The sequence below is a fragment of the Etheostoma cragini genome, chromosome 6 (assembly GCF_013103735.1).
Source record: "Etheostoma cragini isolate CJK2018 chromosome 6, CSU_Ecrag_1.0, whole genome shotgun sequence".
Lineage (NCBI taxonomy): Eukaryota > Metazoa > Chordata > Actinopteri > Perciformes > Percidae > Etheostoma > Etheostoma cragini.
The window spans coordinates 4,402,789-4,416,211 of NC_048412.1; positions in this window are offsets into that span (position 1 = coordinate 4,402,789).

Here is a 13,423-nt window from a genome sequence, read left to right on the forward strand (position 1 = left end):
GACACTTTGGGGCTACTAAAATCGCCATTCCCTGCGCCCAAGATCACCTATGTCCACCTTTTGTTTGCACAAATTGGCCATTAAGGCAACACAAGTCTCTGTCTCAATAGCCCTGCTTTCCATGTCTTTCGTAGCAAGGCCAAAAACATATGCAGTCCCTAAAACGATCCACAGCCAGGTAGCCCATCCAGAACTGGCCCAATTTTGCTCGAGCTGGCCTTGGTTGTTTCTGGACATTTGTCCTTTTTAAACAGTTAAAAAGCAGGCCGGTTTGCTAAGATGGTTTGTGTGTTGTGCTAAAAATGCTAAGCACCTGCAGACACTTTAGGGCTACTAAAATTGCCAATCCCTGCGCCCAAGATCATCTATAGCATTGTGTATGCACCTACAGCGTACATGTCATCTTACCCTGCAGATATTCACAGATAGTTGTAAGAATGTCTGCTTAGCAAGTGCAAATATGAGTCACACTCCTGTCAAAGTCTCACACACACACAGCATGTTTTGCAGTCCTCTCCTTTTTATAGAACTCGTGTATTATTGTGACGGTGTGTCTGGAGGGAATCTCATACCTGCCGTCGTTGCGATACTCAGACCGATGTCCTCCATATCCCTACTGGGCTTGCAGTCGGTAGCTGCCCACTGCACTATGGTATTCGGTAGCTTCTCTTGTCTTTGCGATAAAAAAATTGTCGGCGTTAATGAATTAGTGAGTTAACGCGATAATAACGCGTTAACTTCCCCAGTCTTACTATTTTGTCTTTTTTGTTTGCAATAATGGACCATTAACCCAACATAAGTCTCAATATCTATAGCGCTGCTTTCTATGTTTATAGTAACAAGAACAACAACATATGCAGCTTCTACAAGCCATACACAGCCAAGTTCCACATCCAGAACTAGTCAAATTTTTCATGCCTGAATTGTTTTTGGATTCTTTTTTTCTTTTCTTTTTTTTCTTTTTTGTAAAACAGCTAAAATTCTTCCAGTTAACTCAGATTGTTAGACCATGTGGCTAATAATGCCAAGGTCATGAGTTTGATACCCATACTGGCCAGGCATGTTTGTTTAGCATTGTGAATGCACTTGCGGTGTATATTTCAAATTATATTGCAAAGTTAGAGATCAGCAGGTGCAAGTATTTGGACAATGTGGAACTAAAGTCTATAATGTCTCATTTAAGCTTTTTTTTTTAAATAGCTACAAATCAGCTTCAGTTTATTTGACTTTGTTTTGTATAACTTCACTTGAACTGGTGGAGACTCGCCCTTTGGGGTCCCTGATACCCTCGTTCTATTCGATCTAATTTCCCGCCATCGCTGTCTACTCATCCTTTGGGGTCCCAGAAACCCATCCTGCAATCGAACGTGTATCCCACTAGCCATCATCTTGTCCTTTGGGTCCCCGAGACCCATCCTGTATCCAATCATATTTTTCTGCTACCATTGCCTTGGCCTCAGGGATCCTAGAGCCCCATCCCACTAGTCTTATCTCCTCATCTTGTGTATTTTATCTGCCACCCTCACCTTGTCTTTTGGGTCCCGTGGACCCTGGCCAGTAGCTTGTAGTAAAACAGGGAAATGGAAAGGCCAAGGGGAAAGGGGAAACAACAAACCCCATAGGCTTGACCTTAGTCTCCTAAACTTTTTTATTTTACACACATACAGTATTCACCTGCCTCGCTTCTAAAACCCGGGCACTGAGGTGTCTTGTTTTCGTAATTTTATGTTTTCTTGTTTTGGACCTTTGCACTTTTTGCACTTAATTCAGCAGCCAGGTGTGAAGCCAGCATGGCCTGTCGTTTTATTCTAGAATTGAAGCTGCATAGGATTCTCATTAGCGCTCCTGCTCACACATGTCCCTGAAGAACAAAAAGTACAAGAGGCCTGCAACAACCACAAACACCACTGTGACTCTGACGTATGCGCATCCAAAGAGAACCAAGACAAACACGACCACAACGGAGAAACAGACTGCTACTGCAACAAAGACAACAAAGAGAAGATCAAGGCAATGACCAAGGCCAAGACGAGGAAGTTGAACAAGAAGAAGAACAAGTTAATGCAGAAGAAGAGGGTGGACAAGAAAGGGCAGAAGAAGAAGAAGAAGAAGAAGAAGAAGGGGGTGGAGAAGGAGAGGGCAGTGAAGACAAGGGAAGTAGGTAATCGCCACACCCCCAAAGAAGATGAGGCTAAACAAGAACAAGACCAAGAACGAGAACACCAAGAAGACCAAGGACAAGGACAGGAAGAGCAAGAAGACCGACCTGGCCAAAAAGAGCACACGTCACACGCTACTACTCTGCTACAGAGCCCGAAACCCAAAGAGTAAGCAGCAGATTGCCTTCGCGACGAAGTCTCCCTGTTCGGCCTGTTTATCACGCAGCAAACAGATGACATGGTTGTGGCCGCCACAAACCTTGAGGGTCAAAGGATATGCGGCAAAGCCAAGTGGAAAGTAATGGTTGCCACAGACTTGCATGCCTACCTCGTGCTGCTCATTCTCATGGGCGTATACAGGTCCCACATTGAGGCCTTGGAGAGCCTGTGGCACGAGGAGAGCGGCAGGGCCATTTTCTGCGCCACAATGCCGATCAAACGATCCACGTGTACTCAGACTGCTGCGATTCGATGACCGTGAGTTGAGTGCCTTGCACAAACTGGAAGCCATAGGAGACTTATGGGATGGATGGGAGCGGCGGCTGCCTCACCTCTACAACCTGGACCCCGACGTGACTTGGACGAGCAGCTGGTTCCCTTTTCAAAGTGTGGTATTTGTTTGTTCTTTTTACCGTTGGTGTACAATTGTCTTGTGTGTGTGTGTGTTCCTGCTATTGAAATGGTTGAAACAGGGTTAAGTGAAATGAATGATGCACACGCTGCGTGCTAGTGTCAATACTTAAATCTGTTTTGAATAAAAAAAACCTTTGGGATAAGTGTGCTGTGTGAAAAAAAAAATTCAAACAAGTAATGGTTTCAGACCTTGGCAGTTGCCGTGAGTGGAATTCAACAAGTAAGGATCCCGGGAACCCGAAGAACGGGGCCGCGGCTTGATGGCGTTTTTGGCCTCCAACGTCACCTTCCAGGCAGCTAACCCTAACCTTAACTCTAAACACAACCATTGTCACGCTGCCTAGAAGGAGATTTTGAGGGTAATGAACATCAAACACTGTGGACACGAAGGTAGTATAACAACAAACAAGGTAGGGTCCATGGCACCCGTAGGTAACATATTTGTAATTGCATAAAAAAAACAAGGGTCTCTGAGACCTGAAAGCTGAGGCTATATTGGCAGTTGATGTGAAATGAACGCACATTAAAAGGGTACTGGGGACCGGAAGAATGAGGCCGCAACTGAGGGTGTGAAATGGAAAACAACAAGTAAACAAGAAAAGTCAGCGGAGGCAGTAGACATGAAATGTACACGCATAGTAAGCAAGGGTCCCGGGGACTAAAAGGATGAGGCCACAACAGTCAAAGTGGAACATACGTATAATTGCATAAAACACACAAAGGGCAATATCAGGGTTAATGCTACAAGGGGGTTTGAGCTTTAATCCAAATTTTTAGACAGCTGGAAGTGTCTAAATTGCTCTATTGAAAAAAAGAATTATTCCTACAACTTACTAGTGAAGTCTGCCGTCTACCTTTTAAGCAATTTCCCTCCACAAACCCCAAGCTAGTGTGGTCACACCTGATTGACCATCCAAAACTGGTCCAATTATGTATGTTCTGTTCTGATTGGAACAAATCATTTTTAAAAGTCATCGAAAGCAGGCCGGTTAGCTCAGATGGTTTGAGTGTGGTGCTCATACTGCTAAGCACTACCAGACACTTCAGGGGTGCTATAACCACCAAACCCTACGCCCAAGATCATCTATAACAACCTTTTGTTTGCACTAATGGACAAATAACGCAACATGAGTCTCAATCTCTATAGCGCTGAATTCCGTGTCTATAGTAACAAGGACAATAAAATATGCAGCCCCTACAAACCATACACCATACAATTTTTAAGTAAAGTGTCTTCACTTGCACTGGACATTTTAAAATCGCATGCAAAAAAGTGATAGCTGAAAGGTATTCTGCTCCGCAGACACAAATATTAGGGACAATGGGGAATTTAATTCCACTAAGTCTCATGTAAGCAGCGTGTCTACCATTTAAGCTATTTCTGTCTACAAAAGCTAACTGGCCAGCAAAACAGTCCCGACAATGTTAGATCTCTGCTACTTTGGTATTTCAGATTTTTTTTAAAAAATATTTTTTACAACCATGTGGCCTGGTGGACAAGGTGTCTGACTTTGGATCAGATAATGGAGGGTTTGAACACCTTCTTGGTTAAAAGCTACATCCTATTCCCCAGATCATCTGTATCCTCAATTGTTTGCCCTAATCGGCCATTGACCCATCTTCTGTTTCAATCTCTATAGTGCTGCTTCTCCTTAGCAGCAAGGACACACACAGATCCAGCTCCCACAAACCATACACAGCCAAGTAGCTTGTCTTCAACTGGCCCAATTTTATATGATCTGTTCTAGTTTAATTATGGAACAAATTTTGTTTAAAACAATGGTTAAAATTTTAGGCCGGTTAGTTCTGTGAATGTGTGAATCTGACCTGACCTCTGACCTTCCACTCGGGGAACTCTCTTGTGAGGTTTAGTAGCCTTCAATATCTCATTTTCATGTACAGGGTCAGATACGTCAGTACAGCCCACTGATACCCATAACAAATGTATGCACTCTAATTACTGCTATATATGTTCTACATTTACTCCTCAATTTTAACCTCTGAAATCAGCTGTCGTTACAGTGACTTGCTGAAACCTGTAATTATGAGACCTGCAATTAACACTGGCCAATCACTGGGGTTATTGCAGTTAGACTGATGGACTGTGTGGAAAAAGCAGGGGTTTGCTGCTGGCACCATATTGATTTCTCTCAAACCAATTAGTTGGTTTCCACCACTTTGGAGTGTTGGTCCCCAGCCATCTGCTTCTGTACCACAGAGAGGGGAAAGCCTACTTCCTATCGGTGTGTGGTTGCTGGTAGAATTTAAATTAGTAATTACTTTGTCCTTAAACACAGTCTTATATTTTTTGTTAAAAGCACATATATAGTTCCTCACACACCATGTTTTTGATGAATGTGACGGAGGCTGGCAAATATAGCGATATTATTTCGATATTGTAAAGGATGCAGTATAGTAGTGATGCCATTTTCTGAACTCACCAGACTGTTAACTGTTCTATTATTTGCCTTTAACCACTTTGATAACATAATTTATGATTATTTATCTAAAATCTGATAAATATTTTATTAAAGCATCAATTTGCAATATTGACATCAAGGTATTTGGTCAATGGTCTAACAGTACAACAGGGTGGGACATGCTATTTACACCTGTTTTACGTAAATAAAATGGACATCTAGAGTTATGTGGTAGGTGGTTGGTGAACTGGTTAAAGGAATACGCCACAGTTTGTTGAAATAGGGCCAATGCATTTCTTGTCTTAGTGCATGCATTGTTGTAGTCCGGTACAACACCAGCAGCACTGGTAAGCTTGGCGTAGTGAGTGGAATCGTATGTTGCCAGTTAGCATGTTGTGAGTAAAAGGGAGCCAACACAAAACAAAAACAACCTAATTAGTTATTGTGGCCTGCATATTCACAACGATTACAAATAGCAATTCAGTTTAAGAGTCAATTTCCTAGGCAGATATTTATTTGTGACTATCTTGGGTGGAAGCACAGCCGAAGCACTGCTACATGGCGCAGAGATATCACACAGAAACTCTGTGTGAGTACAGGTGGGTCGATCTATCCCGTAAAATAACCATGCGCCATGTTTACAGTAATTACTTAGTCTGTGGACTAAGTGATAACTTATGCCTCACGTCCTCGGGCAGTTGAGTGATTGCAACTCTTCTTCTAAAACTCCGGTTTGTAGAGGTATGCTTCTGGATCTTGACTGTCTGAGAAGTCATCTCTCACAAAATCCAACATGTTCAACGCCATTCACTGTCAAAATGGCCACCTTTTCACGCTGGGTATGTTGACGGAAGTTGGGCAGTTTAAGGTGCAGCGTGATCTCTGTGCCCATTAAGCAGATCTTTGGCTGTGTTTCCAACCAATATAGTCCCAATCAATGTTTGTTGACATCACTTTTACCCCCCAACATGCTAACCGGAAACATTGGATTTCATTCACAACGCTAAACTAACTAGCTGCGGCGCTGCCAGTGTTGCACCGGACTAAAACAATGCATGCACTGAGACAAACAATGACCCACCTATTTACAGATAGTGATAAGCCCTATTTCAACAAACTGGCGTATTCCTTTAACGTCAGAATGAACTTTATTATTGTATCAGCTGTAGCTAGCTAGCCAATTAGGCTAACGTTAAAAGACGTGTTTTAGTGTTCCATCTTACTAATTTAAAACAAGAATCTTCTCTTGGGGGTCTTGAATATACACTTGATGACTTTATTCATAACGTTGTGCTCGAAGACAAGATAAAGCTATATGTCCCAGGTAAAAAGTTAGCATCCTCAGCATTTCAAGATGCCATCAAGGGTTGTGCTTGTAGCTCCCCTGGTTGAGCGTGCACTCAGCTCTTACCACAATGGCCCAGGATCGAGTCCGACCCCCCGTCCTTTGCTGCATGTCCTGCCCCCTCTCTCTCTCTCGCTTTCCTTTTTTTTTATTTAAATTTTTTCAATTTATACTATCAATTCATAACAATAGTAATCACAAGACACTTGACTGATAGAGTAGGTCTAGACTGCACCCTTCTATTTGACCAAATTCCCCCAACAATTTCAGTAATTCCCCCAAGAGCAAGCACGAGGAAAAACTTCCTATTAGGGAGAAACCTTGGGTGGTGAGGAAAACTTCCTTTTAGGGTGAAAACCTCGGACAGACCCAAACTCTTGGTAGGCAGTGTCTGGCCAGAATTGAGGATTTATGCCAGAGTCTTGAAGGTGAGCGTGGAAAATTTGATGCCATCTGTGAGAGGCGCTGTTGCTATCATGTTCTACCTCACCTGGGCAGGTGAGGTAGAACTTTCAGGGGAGAGAGTCCAGGTGACCTACTGACATTTCTGTGGAGCACAGGGCTTGCAGTCAGCATGTCACAGCTTTATGCCCTCACATGCTTGATCGTGACAATACCAGTGTCCACCGCATCAGTTAAGCGATCTTTCTCAGTGCTCAAGCATATCAAAACGTATTCACGGAATGCAACCGGACAAACACTACTCTCTGCACTCGCATCTATTGCCATAGCGAAGGAGCTGCTTATTCATCTTAAGCAGGACGCTCAACTGCATTAGGAGGTCACTGAACGTTTCATCAGAAAGGATAGGAGGATGGATTTCATTTAGAAATAACTGATGAGTGTTAATTCTTACTGTTTAGGAGAGATGAAGTTATTGCAGTATTTTATACATTTGTATTGCTATTATTTGGGTATAAATGGTGATGCTGTGTTGATGTTCTTAAATATATTTAATGCACAGTGCTGTGCATTTGCGGTGTGGTTGTTTGTTTTGTTTTGGGGGGGGTTGTTGGAGGTTGTTAAAGAAGGCCTTGACTAAAAGCCCACGGTACGCTACTGTGTAGCAGGTTAAGGCCGGGCGTTACAGGGTGTACCCGGGCACTGCAAGGCATATAGCAGGACGCAGCAGGGCGTGGCTGGACATAGCAGGACGTATCAGGGCGTATCAGGGCACTGTAGAGCACGACACGGTGTAACAGGGCATAGCAGGGCCACCGCAACAGCTGCAACCATGATTTAGGTGCTAAACTAATACAAGGAAAACCTCAGTTTTTTGTTAAAGAGGAGAGTTCTAAGTTTACTCTTAATTGTGGTGATTGTCACAGCTATCAGCTATTCTATCAAAAAAAGCTAAAAAAAACTTTAAAAAATAAATAAGCACTGTTCTTGTATTTTAGGCTAGTCAGTCTTAGTATTATCAGTATGATAAGAAAAAAATGGATCAGCCTTTATTCAGAACTGTAGGCCATACTTAAATTTTTACACTGACGTGTAAAATGTCAAACACTAGACTAGGCAAATGTAACACTAGACAAAACTCTGCTGATATCCAGGACTGGCCTCCTGGAGACATACAACAGTATACAGTGGATTTAGTAGTCATTGTAACCTAACAAGCTAACACAGTTAATGATGTGCTTCTTGGACTTGAAGTAATGCTCGATTACAGTTATGGGTCGTGCCTCGGTACAGTCCATAAGTGATATGGTTAGACAATTGCAGTTTGGGGGCGGGGGTTTAGTGTCAGTTAATGTTAAAAAAAGTAAGATGAACATTACTTAGAAAGTATATGTTTTGGATATGATCCAGGCCACCACAGTTACAAAGCTATATACTGTTTATGTCCACATGTTCAGGTTTATTGCTATCTTAAATAAAAAATAAACAAAAACAATCTTAGCAAGACTTCTTAAATATTTTCAGCATCTCTATAATCATTGTTCGTCAGATTATATATTTTTTGGGGGCGAGTTATAGTCCACACTAACTTCCACTCCAGATGAAGTTCTCCTCTGCTCGTTATCCTCTCTTTGGTAAGGTGAACACACAGACGCATACAGGCCTAGTATTGATTTAGAGAGCTATTTTCAAGATGTCTTGTTTCATTCATGCGCTAGTAATGTGCAAAAGGCCAGTCTCTCCCCCAAGTGAAGCCATTAATGCATGCAACCTGTCCAATCAACCATAATAATAGAGCCACTTGAGATCTGCACTGCAGCCTTTTCTCCTTCTTCTTTTTCCAGGGACCACGATCTAAAAAATATTTTGTGCTTTTGACAGAAAAAATCTAAATGGATCTCTAATTATAATGACCTTCTGTGAAAAGGTTGGACTGTAATTGGAAAACAGCCCTAGAGTACAGGCCATCTTATGCAGAAGTGGCTGTGATGGAAGTGAGAGAGAGGGAGAGCAAAAGTGAGGAGAGAGACAGGAAGAGGAGGGATTCATGAGGCCAATCAATTCTGGCAGTAAAATGGCAAAATGATTGAAAATATAAGAACCTTTTCCTTCCCTCTATATCTCTGTCTTGTGTCCCTCTTCAGGGTGAAAACAAGTTATTTATTAAAACTCAAAGACAGAATCTGGTTAGTCCTTTTTGAGATATAAAAAAGAAAATAGGTTGAGGTTGTGTATTGTCTGATGAGTCTGCTGTCTTTTCGAATGAATCTAATTTAAGTAGTCACACACAGTAGTATGTCTCCCAAAGCATTTTCTATACAGCACGTGAGAGAAACCAGAATGATCTCAAAGGAAACAGAGAGAAAAGGGGAAAGGGTGGTAATTGCTGTAGAAAATTAAAAAGTCGTTTCAGATGAGTTGGGCAATATTTTTCTTCAGCATGCTTTCCCTCCAACAACATATTTACATATTTTATTTCTGCAGCCGAATTAACATAGGTGTTTCCTCGTTTTTCATTACCAAACTAATAGATTTTAATCTATTGTTCTTTGCACTCATTTTCATCTGACTCACCAGAACGTTACACAAGCGCACGCGCAAAAACACACACACACACACACACACACACACACACACACACACTATGCTGTCTCTCTGCAGCGAGTGCTACCCATCCTTTTCTCTTTTCTGCTTCTTATAGAAACCATTACAATAGAGCTGCTAGCAAGAAGAGAAAACTGCTTCCTCAAGCACACTCTCTCTTTTCCTTTATTGTCTTCAACAAAGCCAGTTTATTAATCCAAAGGGGAAAGAGAAGGGAAGAGCAAGAAAAGGTAGAGAAAAAAGGGAGAGAGGGAGTTGGGTGAACAGAAAGGCAAGTCAAAGCAGTTTTGAGTTTCATCTCATTTTTCTTTGAGAACTGAGAAAAAAAAAATCAATTATGGAGCACACCTGAATATTATTTCAAGCACCCAGCCACCCACTTGCTGGCCGTCCCCTAGAAAACCAAATTACTCAGCAAACTTATCGCTTGCTGTAGCAGGTCTGGTATTAAAGAAAACAATCAAGCAGGCCTGGATTAATCTCTGACAGGCGCCTTATCTTTAACTTGCACCTTTGTTATTTTCTGATGAGCTGCTCTTTTTTTCCCAGCCACATTGTACCATACCTCACTGCCCCCTTTCATTTTCTCTATGGGCCATGGCAGAGGACCTTTCAGTTTATTAAAAAACCCTTTATTTGTGAAGAACAAAGAGGAGGCGAAGGCAAACAATAAGGTCAGGCAATCTCCTTTCTGCCAGCAGTCGCTCACCTGTTATTTGGAGTGTTATCAGTGCTGTGGAGGGATTTTGCTGTAGGTGAGAGAGACGGACAGGACAGAAGACGCTCCTCCTGCTTCTTCTGCTTGCGTGAGGGGTGGAAATAAAGCTGATTGACATATATCAGCCTCCAGCCGAAGACCTTTTGGCTGCTCTTCATATCAAAGAAAAGAGGCCTCTGTCCACTGCACACCTCTGCTGGATTGTTATACAGAAGTAGAGATTCAGGGGCGATGCTCCACAGCACACACACACATTCACACACACACAAATGCATTTTAAACCCAGTGTCATTTGACGTACTTGATCTGCCCTGGTTGCCAGAGTTATTGTAGCCTCATTTAGCTTGCGGTTGATGGAACTGAATAGAGCATAGATGCCTTACAGATTGCTCTTCATTATTTACCAGTGGCACTTCCATCTCCCTCAATTTGTCCTTGACAGCCCAAGCACAGAACCACCTGCTAAAAGTTGACAGCCACACATTTGGAAACACTGTGCTGTGTCAGGATGAAGGATAGGTATCGATTACAGGCATGCATAATGATGATGTATGTATTACAAAACATGCAATGTAAAGGTAGGGACATGGCAAAAGAGGACTTTGCAGCAATAACAGAGGAGCCAAAACCTGAACAATAATGATTTCTTACGCTTAAAGCTTTAGTGCGTAGTTTCTGTAGCCCCATTGAGGAATTCTAAGTAATGACAACAACTCTGTCGGAGCATCCACAGGAAGACTTTGGCGATTGCACCCCCATCCCTCCTCCACACAGTTGCTAACACGGAGGATTAAAAAAACATGATTGGACTCTTCAGAAGAGGTAATTATCTCATTATTTTTATGTCCTCTTCATCTCCAAAGCTGAATGCTGCTGTTGTCCTTTCTAAGACATGCAAATGTTGTCAGGAATAGACCATTTGGTAAACATTAAACTGAGAACTGAGAAATACAGAGAAAGTTTCGTAAAGCTGATAGGCTTTATTAGCTTTGAATCAACTCATTTGGCAATGGCTTGAATGTAACGGATAACCATCAATATAAAATAGTTCCAAACTGTTGCTTTTACAGAAATTTTAGTTTGAGGATAGCAAGTTTTCTGTTCGTTCCTTTTTGTTACAATACCATAAAGACACATTTATAATGCAGAACACTCAAAATTCATTGACAAATGACAAAATATATTTTAAATATATATTTTATTCTGTTTTGGTTGAGGGTCTGTGTAACATTCCAACCGGTAAAATATTGCAAAAGGCTTCTTTGCCCTCACTCCATCCCATTCCTGCCTTGATTCCATTAAATTCCACCGTCCTAATCTGACAGGTTAAAGTTAGTGACAAGTGTTGCTGTTCACCTTCTACCTCTTATCTCCCTCCATCCACAGAGCTTTCCTTCTTCTTCTGCTTTCTCACTCGTCTTTCTTTCTGGGTCTTCTTATCTCTTTCTTTCCCCTCCTGGACTCTTCCATTGTGGAGAGAAGAAATGTTCAAACACACACAAACTCAGTCGAGCAAACGCACACATTTATGCAGATTATATACAATGTCACAAGGCTATAAATTCAGAACACACAACTGAAATGTTTAGTTCAGTCATCTAAATATATATTTGAAATAATGTATATGAACAAACGGCAGGTACATACAAACCATGTATGCCCATGTAATCCAATCTGCATGTAGCACGCCCACGCACTGCAGCGATAGTTTTGGTGTCTACTCTAATTTGTACGGGATACATAAAGCACATTTCAGAATAAAACACCTAGGTTGGTGATTTTGGCTGTCTTGAGACACACGATCAGACACATTGAAAGAGAGAACAATGGATAGACAGAGAGAGTGACAACACACACGCACACAGTGAGAATGTATTGGAGTTGCTCTTATTGCACCTATAGTGCTCTTTCTCAGTTTTGTAAAATCTAAACATACTATTTCATTTCTAGCAGCATTGGTATTGCCTTTTAGAATTGTTTTGGCAAATAGATGAACTAACCAGAAAATAAACAGAAATAAATAAAAACATTCTAAATTAATGCTCAATGATAGATGCAGGCATGTATAAAGATTATTGTAGTTGACTCTGTAGCACTGCAACCGTGAAAACTCTTCTGAAAGTAATGAAAACTAGAACTGCAAGTCATTATGACCAGGGTCCAAGCCTCATCGCACCAATTGTCCCGACGAGAGTCAACATCGGCAAACCCGTAGAGGTTGCAAAAGCGTAACCCGAAGCGTAACGTGGGAAGGCAAATGTCAGGAAATGTCGAGAGGTGTGAGCAGCAAGGTTGGCGGTACAATGCTGTTGCAAATATCCCAGATTCCTAAAGATTTTTGACAACTTCTGGTCCATCTGATTTCATTTTCTATAAAAGCTTGTAAAACATCCAAAAAATTAAAGCAAAAACTGGGCTATTAGAATATTTGTGCAGCACTGAGGTCACTTGAATGTGAAAAAGGTAGTAGGACCATAGAGACAAATAAATAAATAAAACGGAACATGAATCTCACAGATATGTATTTATATCACACACCCACAGCAATGCCACATAAGCATTTGTGTTACCTAAAACAGTTCTATATATCTGGAGTCATCCAGAGCAAAAACAAACATATTGAACATTATACCTCATATAAATGACAAATTATTCACATTAATTACATACAGTGTTTCAATCCTGCACGTAACAGTATGGATTAATTGCAAATACTCTGGGCTTCTGGGTTTGATACAAAACCTTCTGTAAGGGATAGGAAGACAAGAAATACATCAGCAGAACGGGGTGACTTCATTTTTAGCTCCAAAAGACAGTATGTTTCTACAAGTTTTGTTATTAAGTTGCATAGTTATGAATCAGAAGTACCGTTTGGCATCATATACGTTAATTATATCGCCCCCTAATGGCCAATCTTTACCAAATTTGGTACTGAGCCTCCGAGTGGCATGCCAAACAATCGTCAAAGGTTGGGTGTTGATAGCATTAACTGTGGCAGAGATATTGTAATAGCAAATTTCCCATTTAAATGCATTGAGTTTTTAGACAAAACAAATAAACATGGATCATAGCGCCCCCCTAATGGCCAATATTTGCCACATTTGGCACAGAGCATCGTGGAGAGGTGTGAAACACAGCTCCC